At 38.8% G+C, this 19,901-nt stretch overlaps 20 non-coding genes across 20 annotated transcripts; all 20 read right to left on the bottom strand.

Moving 5' to 3' along the window:
* Positions 1-694: 694 nt before the first annotated feature.
* On the bottom strand, positions 695-767 carry trnal-caa (transfer RNA leucine (anticodon CAA)). The gene has a single exon. It is a non-coding gene; the product is annotated as a tRNA-Leu (tRNA).
* Positions 768-1,034: 267 nt separating this feature from the next.
* trnam-cau (transfer RNA methionine (anticodon CAU)) lies at positions 1,035-1,107 on the bottom strand. Its single transcript has one exon. It is a non-coding gene; the product is annotated as a tRNA-Met (tRNA).
* A 265-nt stretch (positions 1,108-1,372) lies between these two features.
* trnat-cgu (transfer RNA threonine (anticodon CGU)) lies at positions 1,373-1,445 on the bottom strand. The gene has a single exon. It is a non-coding gene; the product is annotated as a tRNA-Thr (tRNA).
* Positions 1,446-2,078: 633 nt separating this feature from the next.
* trnam-cau (transfer RNA methionine (anticodon CAU)) lies at positions 2,079-2,151 on the bottom strand. Its single transcript has one exon. It is a non-coding gene; the product is annotated as a tRNA-Met (tRNA).
* A 1,316-nt stretch (positions 2,152-3,467) lies between these two features.
* trnam-cau (transfer RNA methionine (anticodon CAU)) lies at positions 3,468-3,540 on the bottom strand. The gene has a single exon. It is a non-coding gene; the product is annotated as a tRNA-Met (tRNA).
* Positions 3,541-4,154: 614 nt separating this feature from the next.
* On the bottom strand, positions 4,155-4,227 carry trnam-cau (transfer RNA methionine (anticodon CAU)). Its single transcript has one exon. It is a non-coding gene; the product is annotated as a tRNA-Met (tRNA).
* A 1,317-nt stretch (positions 4,228-5,544) lies between these two features.
* Positions 5,545-5,617, bottom strand: trnam-cau (transfer RNA methionine (anticodon CAU)). The gene has a single exon. It is a non-coding gene; the product is annotated as a tRNA-Met (tRNA).
* A 273-nt stretch (positions 5,618-5,890) lies between these two features.
* On the bottom strand, positions 5,891-5,963 carry trnam-cau (transfer RNA methionine (anticodon CAU)). The gene has a single exon. It is a non-coding gene; the product is annotated as a tRNA-Met (tRNA).
* Positions 5,964-6,939: 976 nt separating this feature from the next.
* trnam-cau (transfer RNA methionine (anticodon CAU)) lies at positions 6,940-7,012 on the bottom strand. The gene has a single exon. It is a non-coding gene; the product is annotated as a tRNA-Met (tRNA).
* Positions 7,013-7,626: 614 nt separating this feature from the next.
* trnam-cau (transfer RNA methionine (anticodon CAU)) lies at positions 7,627-7,699 on the bottom strand. The gene has a single exon. It is a non-coding gene; the product is annotated as a tRNA-Met (tRNA).
* A 953-nt stretch (positions 7,700-8,652) lies between these two features.
* trnam-cau (transfer RNA methionine (anticodon CAU)) lies at positions 8,653-8,725 on the bottom strand. Its single transcript has one exon. It is a non-coding gene; the product is annotated as a tRNA-Met (tRNA).
* Positions 8,726-10,042: 1,317 nt separating this feature from the next.
* trnam-cau (transfer RNA methionine (anticodon CAU)) lies at positions 10,043-10,115 on the bottom strand. The gene has a single exon. It is a non-coding gene; the product is annotated as a tRNA-Met (tRNA).
* Positions 10,116-11,672: 1,557 nt separating this feature from the next.
* On the bottom strand, positions 11,673-11,745 carry trnam-cau (transfer RNA methionine (anticodon CAU)). The gene has a single exon. It is a non-coding gene; the product is annotated as a tRNA-Met (tRNA).
* An 854-nt stretch (positions 11,746-12,599) lies between these two features.
* Positions 12,600-12,672, bottom strand: trnam-cau (transfer RNA methionine (anticodon CAU)). Its single transcript has one exon. It is a non-coding gene; the product is annotated as a tRNA-Met (tRNA).
* Positions 12,673-12,945: 273 nt separating this feature from the next.
* trnam-cau (transfer RNA methionine (anticodon CAU)) lies at positions 12,946-13,018 on the bottom strand. Its single transcript has one exon. It is a non-coding gene; the product is annotated as a tRNA-Met (tRNA).
* A 2,003-nt stretch (positions 13,019-15,021) lies between these two features.
* trnam-cau (transfer RNA methionine (anticodon CAU)) lies at positions 15,022-15,094 on the bottom strand. The gene has a single exon. It is a non-coding gene; the product is annotated as a tRNA-Met (tRNA).
* Positions 15,095-15,700: 606 nt separating this feature from the next.
* Positions 15,701-15,773, bottom strand: trnat-cgu (transfer RNA threonine (anticodon CGU)). Its single transcript has one exon. It is a non-coding gene; the product is annotated as a tRNA-Thr (tRNA).
* Positions 15,774-16,386: 613 nt separating this feature from the next.
* Positions 16,387-16,459, bottom strand: trnam-cau (transfer RNA methionine (anticodon CAU)). The gene has a single exon. It is a non-coding gene; the product is annotated as a tRNA-Met (tRNA).
* Positions 16,460-17,411: 952 nt separating this feature from the next.
* On the bottom strand, positions 17,412-17,484 carry trnam-cau (transfer RNA methionine (anticodon CAU)). Its single transcript has one exon. It is a non-coding gene; the product is annotated as a tRNA-Met (tRNA).
* A 2,008-nt stretch (positions 17,485-19,492) lies between these two features.
* On the bottom strand, positions 19,493-19,565 carry trnam-cau (transfer RNA methionine (anticodon CAU)). Its single transcript has one exon. It is a non-coding gene; the product is annotated as a tRNA-Met (tRNA).
* Positions 19,566-19,901: the final 336 nt, after the last annotated feature.

Below are 19,901 nucleotides of genomic sequence, written 5' to 3'. Positions count from 1 at the left end.
AGGATCGAACACGCGAGCTTCAGATTATGAGACTGACGCGCTACCTACTGCGCTAACGAAGCACATTTAATAAACAAATCGAAAGAAAAAAATATCGATACCGACCTTCACTTTTTGACAGTGACGTTGTAAGCACCGTGCCAAAATGTATGGTCTGAAAAACCACAACACCTGAGAAAAAAACAATGATTTCATTCTAAAGTAAAACAATTTGATATCGACCTTAAGATGTGGTTTCCACCGTGACAAAAGTATGTATTGTGTGAAAGTCCAAAACCACTGAGAATTAATTTTCACATTCAGACAACACTCTCTTTTTATAAGCTTTGCTGCCCCGTGTGAGGATCGAAAACATGACCTTCAGATTATGAGACTGACGCGGTGCCTGCTGCGCCAACGAGGCACTTTTAATAATTAAGCGTAAAGAAAAAATATTGATAACGACCTTCAGATTTTGACAGTGACGTTGTAAGCACCGTGCCAAAATGTATGGTCTGAAAGTCCACATCACATGAGAAAAAAACAATGATTTCATTCTAAAGGATAAAATATAGATATGGATACCGACCTTCAGATTTTGACAGTGACGTTGTAAGCATCGTGACAAAAGTATGTATCGTCTGAACGTCCAATACCACTGAGAATTAATTTTCACTTCATCTTCAGAAAACACTGTTTTTTTTAAAAGTTTTGCTGCCCCGTGTGAGGATCGAACTCACTACCTTCAGATTTTGAGACTGACGCGCTGCCTGCTGCGCCAACGAGGCACTTTTAAACATTAAGCGTAAAGAAAAAATATCGATAACGACCTTCACTTTTTGACAGTGACGTTGTAAGCACCGTGCCAAAATGTATGGTCTGAAAAACCACAACACCTGAGAAAAAAACAATGATTTCATTCTAAAGTAAAACAATTTGATATCGACCTTAAGATGTGGTTTCCACCGTGACAAAAGTATGTATTGTCTGAAAGTCCAAAACCACTGAGAATTAATTTTCACCTTCAGACAACACTGTCTTTTTATAAGCTTTGCTACCCCGTGTGAGGATCGAACTCACGACCTTCAGATTATGAGACTGACGCGCTGCCTGCTGCGCCAACGAGGCACATTTAAACGTTAAGTGTAAAGAAAAAATATCGATAACGACCTTCAGATTTTGACAGTAACGTTGTAAGCACCGTGCCAAAATGTATGGTCTGAAAGTCCACATCACCTGAGAAAAAAACAATGATTTCATTCTAAAGTAAAAAATATAGATATCGACCTTAAGATGTGGTATCCACTGTGACAAAAGTATGTATTGTCTGAAAGTCCAAAACCACTGAGAATTTATTTTCACCATCAGACAACAGTCTTTTTATAAGCTTTGCTGCCCCGTGTGAGAATCGAACTCACGACCTTCAAATTACGAGACTGACGCGCTGCCTGCTGCACCAACGAGGCACATTAAATCGTTAAGTGTAAGAAAAAATATCGATACCGACCTTCAGATTTTGACACTGACGTTGTAAGCACCGTGCCAAAATGTATGGTCTGAAAGTCCACAACACCTGAGAAAAAAACTATGATTTCATTCGAAAGTAAGAAATATAGATATCGACCTTAAGATGTGGTATCCACCGAAACAAAAGTATGTATTGTCTGAAAGTCCAAAACATCTGAGAATTAATTGTCACTTATTCTTCAGACAACACTTTCTTTTTAAAATCTTTGCTGCCCCGTGTGAGGATCTAACTCACGACCTTCAGATTATGAGACTGACGCGCTGCATGCTGCACCAACGAGGCACATTAAAGCATTAAGTGTAAGAAAAAATATAGATACCGACCTTCAGATTTTGACAGTGACGTTGTAAGCACCGTGCCAAAATGTATGGTCTGAAAGTCCACAACACCTAAGAAACAAACAATGATTTCATTCTAAAGTAAAAAATATAGATATGGATACCGACCTTCAGATTTTGACAGTGACGTTGTAAGCACCGTGACAAAAGTATGTATCGTCTGAACGTCCAATTCCACTGAGAATTAATTTTCACTTCATCTTCAGAAAACAGTGTTTTTTTAAAAGCTTTGCTGCCCCGTGTGAGGATCGAACTCACGACCTTCAGATTATGAGACTGACGCGCTGCCTGCTGCGCCAACGAGGCACTTTTAAACATTAAGCGTAAAGAAAAAATATCGATAACGACTTTCACTTTTTGACAGTGACGTTGTAAGCACCGTGCCAAAATGTATGGTCTGAAAAACCACAACACCTGAGAAAAAAAATATGATTTCATTCTAAAGTAAAAAATATAGATATCGACCTTAAGATGTGGTATCCACTGTGACAAAAGTATATATTGTCTGGAAGTCCAAAACCACTGAGAATTAATTTTCACCTTCAGACAACACTGTCTTTTTATAAGGTTTGCTGCCCCGTGTGAGGATCGATCTCACGACCTTCAGCTTATGAGACTGACGCGCTACCTACTTCGCTAACGAAGCACATTTAATCAACAAATCGAAAGAAAAAATTAGCGATACCGACCTTCACTTTTTGACAGTGACGTTGTACGCACCGTGCCAAAATGTATGGTCTGAAAGTCCACAATACCTGAGAAAAAAACTATGATTTCATTCTAAAGTAAAAAATATAGATATCGACCTTAAGATGTGGTATCCACCGTGACAAAAGTATGTATTGTCTGAAAGTCCAAAACATCTGAGAATTAATTTTCACTTCATCTTCAGAGAACACTTTCTTTTTAAATCTTTGCTGCCCCATGTGAGGATCGAACACGCGAGCTTCAGATTATGAGACTGACGCGCTACCTACTGCGCTAACGAAGCACATTTAATAAACAAGTCGAAAGAAAAAAATATCGATACCGACCTTCACTTTTTGACAGTGACGTTGTAAGCACCGTGCCAAAATGTATGGTCTGAAAAACCACAACACCTGAGAAAAAAACAATGATTTCATTCTAAAGTAAAACAATTTGATATCGACCTTAAGATGTGGTTTCCACCGTGACAAAAGTATGTATTGTGTGAAAGTCCAAAACCACTGAGAATTAATTTTCACATTCAGAGAACACTCTCTTTTTATAAGCTTTGCTGCCCCGTGTGAGGATCGAAAACATGACCTTCAGATTATGAGACTGACGCGGTGCCTGCTGCGCCAACGAGGCACTTTTAATAATTAAGCGTAAAGAAAAAATATCGATAACGACCTTCAGATTTTGACAGTGACGTTGTAAGCACCGTGCCAAAATGTATGGTCTGAAAGTCCACATCACATGAGAAAAAAACAATGATTTCATTCTAAAGGATAAAATATAGATATGGATACCGACCTTCAGATTTTGACAGTGACGTTGTAAGCATCGTGACAAAAGTATGTATCGTCTGAACGTCCAATACCACTGAGAATTAATTTTCACTTCATCTTCAGACAACACCTTCTAATTAAAAGCTTTGCTGCCCCGTGTGAGGATCGAACTCACGACCTTCAGATTATGAGACTGACGCGGTACCTACTGCGCTAACGAGGCACACCTAATCAACAAATCGAAAGAAAAAATTATCAATACCGACCTTCACTTTTTGACAGTGACGTTGTAAGCACCGTGCCAAAATGTTAGGTCTGAAAAACCACAACACCTGAGAAAAAAACTATGATTTCATTCTAAAGTAAAACAATTTGATATCGACCTTAAGATGTGGTTTCCACCGTGACAAAAGTATGTATTGTCTGAATGTCCAAAACCACTGAGAATTAATTTTCACCTTCAGTCAACACTGTCTTTTTATAAGGTTTGCTGCCTCGTGTGAGGATCGAACTCACAAGCTTCAGCTTATGAGACTGGCGCGCTACCTACCTCGCTAACGAAGCACATTTAATCAACAAATCGAAAGAAAGAATTAGCGATACCGACCTTCACTTTTTGACAGTGACGTTGTAAGCACCGTGCCAAAATGTATGGTCTGAAAGTCCACAATACCTGAGAAAAAAACTATGATTTCATTCTAAAGTAAAAAATATAGATATATACCTTAAGATGTGGTATCCACCGTGACAAAAGTATGTATTGTCTGGAAGTCCAAAACCACTGAGAATTAATTTTCACTTCATCTTCAGACAACACTTTCTTATTAACAGCATTGCTGCCCCGTGTGAGGATCGAACTCACGACCTTCAGATTATGAGACTGAGGCGCTACCTACTGTGCTAACGAGGCACATCTAATCAACAATTCGAAAGAAAAAATTATCAATACCGACCTTCACTTTTTGACAGTGACGTTGTAAGCACCGTGCCAAAAGGTATGGTCTGAAAAACCACAACACCTGAGAAAAAAACAATGATTTCATTCTAAAGTAAAACAATTTGATATCGACCTTAAGATGTGGTTTCCACCGTGACAAAAGTATGTATTGTCTGAATGTCCAAAACACCTGAGAATTAATTTTCACCTTTACACAACACTGTCTTTTTATAAGGTTTGCTGCCTCGTGTGAGGATCGAACTCACAACCTTCAGCTTATGAGACTGGCGCGCTACCTACCTCGCTAACGAAGGACATTTAATCAACAATTCGAAAGAAAAAATTATCAATACCGACCTTCACTTTTTGACAGTGACGTTGTAAGCACCGTGCCAAAATGTATGGTCTGAAAGTCCACAATACCTGAGAAAAAAACTATGATTTCATTCTAAAGTAAAACAATTTGATATCGACCTTAAGATGTGGTTTCCACCGTGACAAAAGTATGTATTGTCTGAAAGTCCAAAACCAGTGAGAATTAATTTTAGCCTTCAGACAACACTGTCTTTCTATAAGCTTTGCTGCCCCGTGTGAGGATCGAACTCACGACCTTCAGATTATGAGACTGACGCACTGCCTGCTGCGCCAACGAGGCACTTTTGTACATTGAGCGTAAAGAAAAAATATCGATAACGACCTTCAGATTTTGACAGTGACGTTGTAAGCACCGTGCCAAAATGTATGGTCTGAAAGTCCACATCACCTGAGAAAAAAACAATGATTTCATTCTAAAGTAAAAAATATAGATATGGATTCCGACCTTCAGATTTTGACAGTGACGTTGTAAGCACCGTGACAAAAGTATGTATCGTCTGAACGTCCAATACCACTGAGAATTAATTTTCACTTCATCTTCAGAAAACACTGTTTTCTTAAAAGCTTTGCTGCCCCGTGTGAGGATCGAACTCACGACCTTCAGATTATGAGACTGACGCCCTGCCTGCTGCGCCAACGAGGCACTTTTAAACATTAAGCGTAAAGAAAAAATATCGATAACGACTTTCACTTTTTGACAGTGACGTTGTAAGCACCGTGCCAAAATGTATGGTCTGAAAAACCACAACACCTGAGAAAAAAACAATGATTTCATTCTAAAGTAAAAAATATAGATATCGACCTTAAGATGTGGTATCCACTGTGACAAAAGTATGTATTGTCTGGAAGTCCAAAACCACTGAGAATTAATTTTCACTTCATCTTCAGACAACACTTTCTTATTAACAGCATTGCTGCCCCGTGTGAGGATCGAACTCACGACCTTCAGATTATGAGACTGAGGCGCTACCTACTGCGCTAACGAGGCACATCTAATCAACAATTCGAAAGAGAAAATTATCAATACCGACCTTCACTTTTTGACAGTGACGTTGTAAGCACCGTGCCAAAATGTATGGTCTGAAAAACCACAACACCTGAGAAAAAAACAATGATTTCATTCTAAAGTAAAAAATATAGATATCGACCTTAAGATGTGGTATCCACTGTGACAAAAGTATATATTGTCTGGAAGTCCAAAACCACTGAGAATTAATTTTCACTTCATCTTCAGACAACACTTTCTTATTAAATGCTTTGCTGCCCTGTGTGAGGATCGAACTCACGACCTTCAGATTATGAGACTGACGCGCTACCTACTGCGCTAACGAGGCACATCTAATCAACAAATCGAAAGAAAAAATTATCAATACCGACCTTCACTTTTTGACAGTGACGTTGTAAGCACCGTGCCAAAATGTATGGTCTGAAAAACCACAACACCTGAGAAAAAAACAATGATTTCATTCTAAAGTAAAAAATATAGATATCGACCTTAAGATGTGGTATCCACCGTGACAAAAGTATGTATTGTCTGAAAGTCCAAAACATCTGAGAATTAATTTTCACTTCATCTTCAGAGAACACTTTCTTTTTAAATCTTTGCTGCCCCATGTGAGGATCGAACACGCGAGCTTCAGATTATGAGACTGACGCGCTACCTACTGCGCTAACGAAGCACATTTAATAAACAAGTCGAAAGAAAAAAATATCGATACCGACCTTCACTTTTTGACAGTGACGTTGTAAGCACCGTGCCAAAATGTATGGTCTGAAAAACCACAACACCTGAGAAAAAAACAATGATTTCATTCTAAAGTAAAACAATTTGATATCGACCTTAAGATGTGGTTTCCACCGTGACAAAAGTATGTATTGTGTGAAAGTCCAAAACCACTGAGAATTAATTTTCACATTCAGACAACACTCTCTTTTTATAAGCTTTGCTGCCCCGTGTGAGGATCGAAAACATGACCTTCAGATTATGAGACTGACGCGGTGCCTGCTGCGCCAACGAGGCACTTTTAATAATTAAGCGTAAAGAAAAAATATCGATAACGACCTTCAGATTTTGACAGTGACGTTGTAAGCACCGTGCCAAAATGTATGGTCTGAAAGTCCACATCACATGAGAAAAAAACAATGATTTCATTCTAAAGGATAAAATATAGATATGGATACCGACCTTCAGATTTTGACAGTGACGTTGTAAGCATCGTGACAAAAGTATGTATCGTCTGAACGTCCAATACCACTGAGAATTAATTTTCACTTCATCTTCAGACAACACTTTCTTATTAAAAGCTTTGCTGCCCCGTGTGAGGATCGAACTCACGACCTTCAGATTATGAGACTGACGCGGTACCTACTGCGCTAACGAGGCACACCTAATCAACAAATCGAAAGAAAAAATTATCAATACCGACCTTCACTTTTTGACAGTGACGTTGTAAGCACCGTGCCAAAATGTATGGTCTGAAAAACCACAACACCTGAGAAAAAAACAATGATTTCATTCTAAAGTAAAACAATTTGATATCGACCTTAAGATGTGGTTTCCACCGTGACAAAAGTATGTATTGTCTGAATGTCCAAAACCACTGAGAATTAATTTTCACCTTTACACAACACTGTCTTTTTATAAGGTTTGCTGCCTCGTGTGAGGATCGAACTCACAACCTTCAGCTTATGAGACTGGCGCGCTACCTACCTCGCTAACGAAGGACATTTAATCAACAAATCGAATGAAAAAATTAGCGATACCGACCTTCACTTTTTGACAGTGACGTTGTAAGCACCGTGCCAAAATGTATGGTCTGAAAGTCCACAATACCTGAGAAAAAAACTATGATTTCATTCTAAAGTAAAAAATATAGATATATACCTTAAGATGTGGTATCCACCGTGACAAAAGTATGTATTGTCTGGAAGTCCAAAACCACTGAGAATTAATTTTCACTTCATCTTCAGACAACACTTTCTTATTAACAGCATTGCTGCCCCGTGTGAGGATCGAACTCACGACCTTCAGATTATGAGACTGAGGCGCTACCTACTGTGCTAACGAGGCACATCTAATCAACAATTCGAAAGAAAAAATTATCAATACCGACCTTCACTTTTTGACAGTGACGTTGTAAGCACCGTGCCAAAAGGTATGGTCTGAAAAACCACAACACCTGAGAAAAAAACAATGATTTCATTCTAAAGTAAAACAATTTGATATCGACCTTAAGATGTGGTTTCCACCGTGACAAAAGTATGTATTGTCTGAAAGTCCAAAACCAGTGAGAATTAATTTTCACCTTCAGACAACACTGTCTTTCTATAAGCTTTGCTGCCCCGTGTGAGGATCGAACTCACGACCTTCAGATTATGAGACTGACGCACTGCCTGCTGCGCCAACGAGGCACTTTTGAACATTGAGCGTAAAGAAAAAATATCGATAACGACCTTCAGATTTTGACAGTGACGTTGTAAGCACCGTGCCAAAATGTATGGTCTGAAAGTCCACAACACCTGAGAAAAAAAATATGATTTCATTCTAAAGTAAAACAATTTGATATCGACCTTAAGATGTGGTTTCCACCGTGACAAAAGTATGTATTGTCTGAAAGTCCAAAACCACTGAGAATTAATTTTCACCTTCAGACAACACTGTCTTTTTATAACCTTTGCTACCCCGTGTGAGGATCGAACTCACGACCTTCAGATTATGAGACTGACGCGCTGCATGCTGCGCCAACGAGGCACATTTAAACGTTAAGTGTAAAGAAAAAATATCGATAACGACCTTCAGATTTTGACAGTAACGTTGTAAGCACCGTGCCAAAATGTATGGTCTGAAAGTCCACATCACCTGAGAAAAAAACAATGATTTCATTCTAAAGTAAAAAATATAGATATCGACCTTAAGATGTGGTATCCACTGTGACAAAAGTATATATTGTCTGGAAGTCCAAAACCACTGAGAATTAATTTTCACTTCATCTTCAGACAACACTTTCTTATTAAAAGCTTTGCTGCCCTGTGTGAGGATCGAACTCACGACCTTCAGATTATGAGACTGACGCGCTACCTACTGCGCTAACGAGGCACATCTAATCAACAAATCGAAAGAAAAAATTATCAATACCGACCTTCACTTTTTGACAGTGACGTTGTAAGCACCGTGCCAAAATGTATGGTCTGAAAAACCACAACACCTGAGAAAAAAACAATGATTTCATTCTAAAGTAAAACAATTTGATATCGACCTTAAGATGTGGTTTCCACCGTGACAAAAGTATGTATTGTCTGAAAGTCCAAAACCACTGAGAATTAATTTTCACCTTCAGACAACACTGTCTTTTTATAAGGTTTGCTGCCCCGTGTGAGGATCGATCTCACAACCTTCAGCTTATGAGACTGACGCGCTACCTACTTCGCTAACGAAGCACATTTAATCAACAAATCGAAAGAAAAAATTAGCGATACCGACCTTCACTTTTTGACAGTGACGTTGTACGCACCGTGCCAAAATGTATGGTCTGAAAGTCCACAATACCTGAGAAAAAAACTATGATTTCATTCTAAAGTAAAAAATATAGATATCGACCTTAAGATGTGGTATCCACCGTGACAAAAGTATGTATTGTCTGAAAGTCCAAAACATCTGAGAATTAATTTTCACTTCATCTTCAGAGAACACTTTCTTTTTAAATCTTTGCTGCCCCATGTGAGGATCGAACACGCGAGCTTCAGATTATGAGACTGACGCGCTACCTACTGCGCTAACGAAGCACATTTAATAAACAAGTCGAAAGAAAAAAATATCGATACCGACCTTCACTTTTTGACAGTGACGTTGTAAGCACCGTGCCAAAATGTATGGTCTGAAAAACCACAACACCTGAGAAAAAAACAATGATTTCATTCTAAAGTAAAACAATTTGATATCGACCTTAAGATGTGGTTTCCACCGTGACAAAAGTATGTATTGTGTGAAAGTCCAAAACCACTGAGAATTAATTTTCACATTCAGACAACACTCTCTTTTTATAAGCTTTGCTGCCCCGTGTGAGGATCGAAAACATGACCTTCAGATTATGAGACTGACGCGGTGCCTGCTGCGCCAACGAGGCACTTTTAATAATTAAGCGTAAAGAAAAAATATCGATAACGACCTTCAGATTTTGACAGTGACGTTGTAAGCACCGTGCCAAAATGTATGGTCTGAAAGTCCACATCACATGAGAAAAAAACAATGATTTCATTCTAAAGGATAAAATATAGATATGGATACCGACCTTCAGATTTTGACAGTGACGTTGTAAGCATCGTGACAAAAGTATGTATCGTCTGAACGTCCAATACCACTGAGAATTAATTTTCACTTCATCTTCAGACAACACTTTCTAATTAAAAGCTTTGCTGCCCCGTGTGAGGATCGAACTCACGACCTTCAGATTATGAGACTGACGCGGTACCTACTGCGCTAACGAGGCACACCTAATCAACAAATCGAAAGAAAAAATTATCAATACCGACCTTCACTTTTTGACAGTGACGTTGTAAGCACCGTGCCAAAATGTTAGGTCTGAAAAACCACAACACCTGAGAAAAAAACTATGATTTCATTCTAAAGTAAAACAATTTGATATCGACCTTAAGATGTGGTTTCCACCGTGACAAAAGTATGTATTGTCTGAATGTCCAAAACCACTGAGAATTAATTTTCACCTTCAGACAACACTGTCATTTTATAAGGTTTGCTGCCTCGTGTGAGGATCGAACTCACAACCTTCAGCTTATGAGACTGGCGCGCTACCTACCTCGCTAACGAAGCACATTTAATCAACAAATCGAAAGAAAGAATTAGCGATACCGACCTTCACTTTTTGACAGTGACGTTGTAAGCACCGTGACAAAAGTATGTATCGTCTGAACGTCCAATACCACTGAGAATTAATTTTCACTTCATCTTCAGAAAACACTGTTTTTTTAAAAGCTTTGCTGCCCCGTGTGAGGATCGAACTCACGACCTTCAGATTATGAGACTGACGCCCTGCCTGCTGCGCCAACGAGGCACTTTTAAACATTAAGCGTAAAGAAAAAATATCGATAACGACTTTCACTTTTTGACAGTGACGTTGTAAGCACCGTGCCAAAATGTATGGTCTGAAAAACCACAACACCTGAGAAAAAAACAATGATTTCATTCTAAAGTAAAAAATATAGATATCGACCTTAAGATGTGGTATCCACTGTGACAAAAGTATGTATTGTCTGGAAGTCCAAAACCACTGAGAATTAATTTTCACTTCATCTTCAGAGAACACTTTCTTTTTAAATCTTTGCTGCCCCATGTGAGGATCGAACACGCGAGCTTCAGATTATGAGACTGACGCGCTACCTACTGCGCTAACGAAGCACATTTAATAAACAAGTCGAAAGAAAAAAATATCGATACCGACCTTCACTTTTTGACAGTGACGTTGTAAGCACCGTGCCAAAATGTATGGTCTGAAAAACCACAACACCTGAGAAAAAAACAATGATTTCATTCTAAAGTAAAACAATTTGATATCGACCTTAAGATGTGGTTTCCACCGTGACAAAAGTATGTATTGTGTGAAAGTCCAAAACCACTGAGAATTAATTTTCACATTCAGACAACACTCTCTTTTTATAAGCTTTGCTGCCCCGTGTGAGGATCGAAAACATGACCTTCAGATTATGAGACTGACGCGGTGCCTGCTGCGCCAACGAGGCACTTTTAATAATTAAGCGTAAAGAAAAAATATCGATAACGACCTTCAGATTTTGACAGTGACGTTGTAAGCACCGTGCCAAAATGTATGGTCTGAAAGTCCACATCACATGAGAAAAAAACAATGATTTCATTCTAAAGGATAAAATATAGATATGGATACCGACCTTCAGATTTTGACAGTGACGTTGTAAGCATCGTGACAAAAGTATGTATCGTCTGAACGTCCAATACCACTGAGAATTAATTTTCACTTCATCTTCAGACAACACTTTCTAATTAAAAGCTTTGCTGCCCCGTGTGAGGATCGAACTCACGACCTTCAGATTATGAGACTGACGCGGTACCTACTGCGCTAACGAGGCACACCTAATCAACAAATCGAAAGAAAAAATTATCAATACCGACCTTCACTTTTTGACAGTGACGTTGTAAGCACCGTGCCAAAATGTTAGGTCTGAAAAACCACAACACCTGAGAAAAAAACTATGATTTCATTCTAAAGTAAAACAATTTGATATCGACCTTAAGATGTGGTTTCCACCGTGACAAAAGTATGTATTGTCTGAATGTCCAAAACCACTGAGAATTAATTTTCACCTTCAGACAACACTGTCATTTTATAAGGTTTGCTGCCTCGTGTGAGGATCGAACTCACAACCTTCAGCTTATGAGACTGGCGCGCTACCTACCTCGCTAACGAAGCACATTTAATCAACAAATCGAAAGAAAGAATTAGCGATACCGACCTTCACTTTTTGACAGTGACGTTGTAAGCACCGTGACAAAAGTATGTATCGTCTGAACGTCCAATACCACTGAGAATTAATTTTCACTTCATCTTCAGAAAACACTGTTTTTTTAAAAGCTTTGCTGCCCCGTGTGAGGATCGAACTCACGACCTTCAGATTATGAGACTGACGCCCTGCCTGCTGCGCCAACGAGGCACTTTTAAACATTAAGCGTAAAGAAAAAATATCGATAACGACTTTCACTTTTTGACAGTGACGTTGTAAGCACCGTGCCAAAATGTATGGTCTGAAAAACCACAACACCTGAGAAAAAAACAATGATTTCATTCTAAAGTAAAAAATATAGATATCGACCTTAAGATGTGGTATCCACTGTGACAAAAGTATGTATTGTCTGGAAGTCCAAAACCACTGAGAATTAATTTTCACTTCATCTTCAGACAACACTTTCTTATTAACAGCATTGCTGCCCCGTGTGAGGATCGAACTCACGACCTTCAGATTATGAGACTGAGGCGCTACCTACTGCGCTAACGAGGCACATCTAATCAACAATTCGAAAGAGAAAATTATCAATACCGACCTTCACTTTTTGACAGTGACGTTGTAAGCACCGTGCCAAAATGTATGGTCTGAAAAACCACAACACCTGAGAAAAAAACAATGATTTCATTCTAAAGTAAAAAATATAGATATCGACCTTAAGATGTGGTATCCACTGTGACAAAAGTATATATTGTCTGGAAGTCCAAAACCACTGAGAATTAATTTTCACTTCATCTTCAGACAACACTTTCTTATTAAAAGCTTTGCTGCCCTGTGTGAGGATCGAACTCACGACCTTCAGATTATGAGACTGACGCGCTACCTACTGCGCTAACGAGGCACATCTAATCAACAAATCGAAAGAAAAAATTATCAATACCGACCTTCACTTTTTGACAGTGACGTTGTAAGCACCGTGCCAAAATGTATGGTCTGAAAAACCACAACACCTGAGAAAAAAACAATGATTTCATTCTAAAGTAAAACAATTTGATATCGACCTTAAGATGTGGTTTCCACCGTGACAAAAGTATGTATTGTCTGAAAGTCCAAAACCACTGAGAATTAATTTTCACCTTCAGACAACACTGTCTTTTTATAAGGTTTGCTGCCCCGTGTGAGGATCGATCTCACAACCTTCAGCTTATGAGACTGACGCGCTACCTACTTCGCTAACGAAGCACATTTAATCAACAAATCGAAAGAAAAAATTAGCGATACCGACCTTCACTTTTTGACAGTGACGTTGTACGCACCGTGCCAAAATGTATGGTCTGAAAGTCCACAATACCTGAAAAAAAACTATGATTTCATTCTAAAGTAAAAAATATAGATATCGACCTTAAGATGTGGTATCCACCGTGACAAAAGTATGTATTGTCTGAAAGTCCAAAACATCTGAGAATTAATTTTCACTTCATCTTCAGAGAACACTTTCTTTTTAAATCTTTGCTGCCCCATGTGAGGATCGAACACGCGAGCTTCAGATTATGAGACTGACGCGCTACCTACTGCGCTAACGAAGCACATTTAATAAACAAGTCGAAAGAAAAAAATATCGATACCGACCTTCACTTTTTGACAGTGACGTTGTAAGCACCGTGCCAAAATGTATGGTCTGAAAAACCACAACACCTGAGAAAAAAACAATGATTTCATTCTAAAGTAAAACAATTTGATATCGACCTTAAGATGTGGTTTCCACCGTGACAAAAGTATGTATTGTGTGAAAGTCCAAAACCACTGAGAATTAATTTTCACATTCAGACAACACTCTCTTTTTATAAGCTTTGCTGCCCCGTGTGAGGATCGAAAACATGACCTTCAGATTATGAGACTGACGCGGTGCCTGCTGCGCCAACGAGGCACTTTTAATAATTAAGCGTAAAGAAAAAATATCGATAACGACCTTCAGATTTTGACAGTGACGTTGTAAGCACCGTGCCAAAATGTATGGTCTGAAAGTCCACATCACATGAGAAAAAAACAATGATTTCATTCTAAAGGATAAAATATAGATATGGATACCGACCTTCAGATTTTGACAGTGACGTTGTAAGCATCGTGACAAAAGTATGTATCGTCTGAACGTCCAATACCACTGAGAATTAATTTTCACTTCATCTTCAGACAACACTTTCTTATTAAAAGCTTTGCTGCCCCGTGTGAGGATCGAACTCACGACCTTCAGATTATGAGACCGACGCGGTACCTACTGCGCTAACGAGGCACACCTAATCAACAAATCGAAAGAAAAAATTATCAATACCGACCTTCACTTTTTGACAGTGACGTTGTAAGCACCGTGCCAAAATGTATGGTCTGAAAAACCACAACACCTGAGAAAAAAACAATGATTTCATTCTAAAGTAAAACAATTTGATATCGACCTTAAGATGTGGTTTCCACCGTGACAAAAGTATGTATTGTCTGAATGTCCAAAACCACTGAGAATTAATTTTCACCTTTACACAACACTGTCTTTTTATAAGGTTTGCTGCCTCGTGTGAGGATCGAACTCACAACCTTCAGCTTATGAGACTGGCGCGCTACCTACCTTGCTAACGAAGGACATTTAATCAACAAATCGAAAGAAAAAATTTGCGATACCGACCTTCACTTTTTGACAGTGACGTTGTAAGCACCGTGCCAAAATGTATGGTCTGAAAGTCCACAATACCTGAGAAAAAAACTATGATTTCATTCTAAAGTAAAAAATATAGATATATACCTTAAGATGTGGTATCCACCGTGACAAAAGTATGTATTGTCTGGAAGTCCAAAACCACTGAGAATTAATTTTCACTTCATCTTCAGACAACACTTTCTTATTAACAGCATTGCTGCCCCGTGTGAGGATCGAACTCACGACCTTCAGATTATGAGACTGAGGCGCTACCTACTGTGCTAACGAGGCACATCTAATCAACAATTCGAAAGAAAAAATTATCAATACCGACCTTCACTTTTTGACAGTGACGTTGTAAGCACCGTGCCAAAAGGTATGGTCTGAAAAACCACAACACCTGAGAAAAAAACAATGATTTAATTCTAAAGTAAAACAATTTGATATCGACCTTAAGATGTGGTTTCCACCGTGACAAAAGTATGTATTGTCTGAAAGTCCAAAACCAGTGAGAATTAATTTTCACCTTCAGACAACACTGTCTTTCTATAAGCTTTGCTGCCCCGTGTAAGGATCGATCTCACGACCTTCAGATTATGAGACTGACGCACTGCCTGCTGCGCCAACGAGGCACTTTTGAACATTGAGCGTAAAGAAAAAATATCGATAACGACCTTCAGATTTTGACAGTGACGTTGTAAGCACCGTGCCAAAATGTATGGTCTGAAAGTCCACAACACCTGAGAAAAAAAATATGATTTCATTCTAAAGTAAAACAATTTGATATCGACCTTAAGATGTGGTTTCCACCGTGACAAAAGTATGTATTGTCTGAAAGTCCAAAACCACTGAGAATTTATTTTCACCATCAGACAACAGTCTTTTTATAAGCTTTGCTGCCCCGTGTGAGAATCGAACTCACAACCTTCAAATTACGAGACTGACGCGCTGCCTGCTGCACCACCGAGGCACATTAAATCTTTAAGTGTAAAGAAAAAATATCGATAACGACCTTCAGATTTTGACGCTGACGTTGTAAGCACCGTGCCAAAATGTATGGTCTGAAAGTCCACAACACCTGAGAAAAAAACTATGATTTCATTCGAAAGTAAGAAATATAGATATCGACCTTAAGATGTGGTATCCACCGAAACAAAAGTATGTATTGTCTGAAAGTCCAAAACATCTGAGAATTAATTGTCACTTATTCTTCAGACAACACTTTCTTTTTAAAATCTTTGCTGCCCCGTGTGAGGATCTAACTCACGACCTTCAGATTATGAGACTGAGGCGCTACCTACTGCGCTAACGAGGCACATCTAATCAACAATTCGAAAGAGAAAATTATCAATACCGACCTTCACTTTTTGACAGTGACGTTGTAAGCACCGTGCCAAAATGTATGGTCTGAAAAACCACAACACCTGAGAAAAAAACAATGATTTCATTCTAAAGTAAAACAATTTGATATCGACCTTAAGATGTGGTTTCCACCGTGACAAAAGTATGTATTGTCTGAAAGTCCAAAACCACTGAGAATTAATTGTCACCTTCAGACAACACTGTCTTTTTATAAGCTTTGCTGCCCCGTGTGAGGATCGAACTCACGACCTTCAGATTATGAGACTGACGCGCTGCCTGCTGCGCCAACGAGGCACTTCTAAACATTAAGCGTAAAGAAAAAATATCGATAACGACCTTCAGATTTTGACAGTGACGTTGTAAGCACCGTGCAAAAATGTATGGTCTGAAAGTCCACATCACCTGAGAAAAAAAATATGATTTCATTCTAAAGTAAAAAATATAGATATCGACCTTAAGATGTGGTATCCACTGTGACAAAAGTATGTATTGTCTGAAAGTCCAAAACAACTGAGAATTAATTTTCACTTCATCAGAGAACAGTATTTTTATAAGCTTTGCTGCCCCGTGTGAGGATCGAACACACGACTATCAGATTATGAGACTGACGCACTGCCTGCTGCACCAACGAGGCACATTAAATCATTAAGTGTAAGAAAAAATATCTATACCGACCTTCAGATTTTGACAGTGACGTTGTAAGTACCGTGCCAAAATGTATGGTCTGAAAAACCACAACACCTGAGAAAAAAAATGATTTCATTCTAAAGTAAAACAATTTGATATCGACCATAAGATGTGGTTTCCACCGTGACAAAAGTATGTATTGTCTGAAAGTCCAAAACCACTGAAAATTAAATTTCACTTCATCTTCAGACAACACTGTCTTTTTAAAGTCTTTGCTGCCCCGTGTGAGGATCAAACTCACGACCTTCAGATTATGAGACTGACGCGCTGCCTGCTGCGCCAACGATGCACATTTAAACATTAAGCGTAAAGAAAAAATATTGATACCTACCTTCAGATTTTGACAGACGTTGTAAGCACCGGGCCAAAATGTATGGTCTGAAAGTCCACAACACCTGAGAAAAAAACTCTGATTTCATTCTAAAGTAAAAAATATAGATATCGACCTTAAGACGTGGTATCCACTGTGACAAAAGTATGTATTGTCTGAAAGTCCAAAACCACTGAGAATTCATTTTCACTTCATCTTCAGACAACACTGTCTTTTTAAAAGCTTTGCTGCCCCGTGTGAGGATCGAACTCACGACCTTCAGATTATGAGACTGACGCGCTACCTACTGCGCTAACGAGGCACAGTTCATCAACAAATCGAAAGAAGATATTATCGATACCGACCTTCACTTTTTGACAGTGACGTTGTAAGCACCGTGCCAAAATGTATGGTCTGAAAAACCACAACACCTGAGAAAAAAACTATGATTTCATTCTAAAGTAAAAAATATTGATATCGACCTTAAGATGTGGTATCCACCGTGACAAAAGTATGTATTGTCTGAAAGTCCAAAACCACTGAGAATTAATTTTCACTTCATCTTCAGACAACACTGTCTTTTTAAAAGCTTTGCTGCCCCGTTTGAAGATCGAACTCACGAACTTCAGATTATGAGACTGACGCGCTACCTACTGCGGTAACGAGGTACATTTAATCCACAAATCGAAAGAAAAAATTATCGATACCGACCTTCAATTTTTGACAGTGACGTTTTAAGCACCGTGTCAAAATGTGTGGTCTGAAAAACCACAACACCTGAGAAAAAAACAATGATTTCATTCTAAAGTAAAACAATTTGATATCGACCTTAAGATGTGGTTTCCACCGTGACAAAAGTATGTATTGTCTGAATGTCCAAAACCACTGAGAATTAATTTTCACCTTCAGACAACACTGTCTTTTTATAAGGTTTGCTGCCTCGTGTGAGGATCGAACTCACAACCTTCAGCTTATGAGACTGGCGCGCTACCTACCTCGCTAACGAAGCACATTTAAACAACAAATCGAAAGAAAAAATTAGCGATATCGACCTTCACTTTTTGACAGTGACGTTGTAAGCACCGTGCCAAAATGTATGGTCTGAAAGTCCACAATACCTGAGAAAAAAAATTTGATTTCATTCTAAAGTAAAAAATATAGATATATACCTTAAGATGTGGTATCCACTGTGACAAAAGTATGTATTGTCTGGAAGTCCAAAACCACTGAGAATTAATTTTCACTTCATCTTCAGACAACACTTTCATATTAACAGCATTGCTGCCCCGTGTGAGGATCGAACTCAGGACCTTCAGATTATGAGACTGAGGCGCTACCTACTGTGCTAACAAGGCACATCTAATCAACAATTCGAAAGAAAAAATTATCAATACCGACCTTCACTTTTTGACAGTGACGTTGTAAGCACCGTGCCAAAAGGTATGGTCTGAAAAACCACAACACCTGAGAAAAAAACAATGATTTCATTCTAAAGTAAAACAATTTGATATCGACCTTAAGATGTGGTTTCCACCGTGACAAAAGTATGTATTGTCTGAAAGTCCAAAACCAGTGAGAATTAATTTTCACCTTCAGACAACACTGTCTTTCTATAAGCTTTGCTGCCCGTGTGAGGATCGAACTCACGACCTTCAGATTATGAGACTGACGCACTGCCTGCTGCGCCAACGAGGCACTTTTAAACATTGAGCGTAAAGAAAAAATATCGATAACGACCTTCAGATTTTGACAGTGACGTTGTAAGCACCGTGCCAAAATGTATGGTCTGAAAGTCCACATCACCTGAGAAAAAAACAATGATTTCATTCTAAAGTAAAAAATATAGATATGGATTCCGACCTTCAGATCTTGACAGTGACGTTGTAAGCACCGTGACAAAAGTATGTATCGTCTGAACGTCCAATACCACTGAGAATTAATTTTCACTTCATCTTCAGAAAACACTGTTTTTTTAAAAGCTTTGCTGCCCCGTGTGAGGATCGAACTCACGACCTTCAGATTATGAGACTGACGCCCTGCCTGCTGCGCCAACGAGGCACTTTTAAACATTAAGCGTAAAGAAAAAATATCGATAACGACTTTCACTTTTTGACAGTGACGTTGTAAGCACTGTGCCAAAATGTATGGTCTGAAAAACCACAACACCTGAGAAAAAAACAATGATTTCATTCTAAAGTAAAAAATATAGATATCGACCTTAAGATGTGGTATCCACTGTGACAAAAGTATGTATTGTCTGGAAGTCCAAAACCACTGAGAATTAATTTTCACTTCATCTTCAGACAACACTTTCTTATTAACAGCATTGCTGCCCCGTGTGAGGATCGAACTCACGACCTTCAGATTATGAGACTGAGGCGCTACCTACTGCGCTAACGAGGCACATCTAACCAACAATTCGAAAGAGAAAATTATCAATACCGACCTTCACTTTTTGACAGTGACGTTGTAAGCACCGTGCCAAAATGTATGGTCTGAAAAACCACAACACCTGAGAAAAAAACAATGATTTCATTCTAAAGTAAAACAATTTGATATCGACCTTAAGATGTGGTTTCCACCATGACAAAAGTATGTATTGTCTGAAAGTCCAAAACCACTGAGAATTAATTTTCACCTTCAGACAACACTGTCTTTTTATAAGCTTTGCTGCCCCGTGTGAGGATCAAACTCACGACCTTCAGATTATGAGACTGACGCGCTGCCTGCTGCGCCAAC

This window comes from Salmo salar, chromosome 02, assembly GCF_965601325.2.
Source record: "Salmo salar chromosome 02, fSalSal1, whole genome shotgun sequence".
Lineage (NCBI taxonomy): Eukaryota > Metazoa > Chordata > Actinopteri > Salmoniformes > Salmonidae > Salmo > Salmo salar.
Note: the sequence above shows the minus strand (reverse complement) of the source record. Positions and strands in the feature narration are given on the sequence as shown.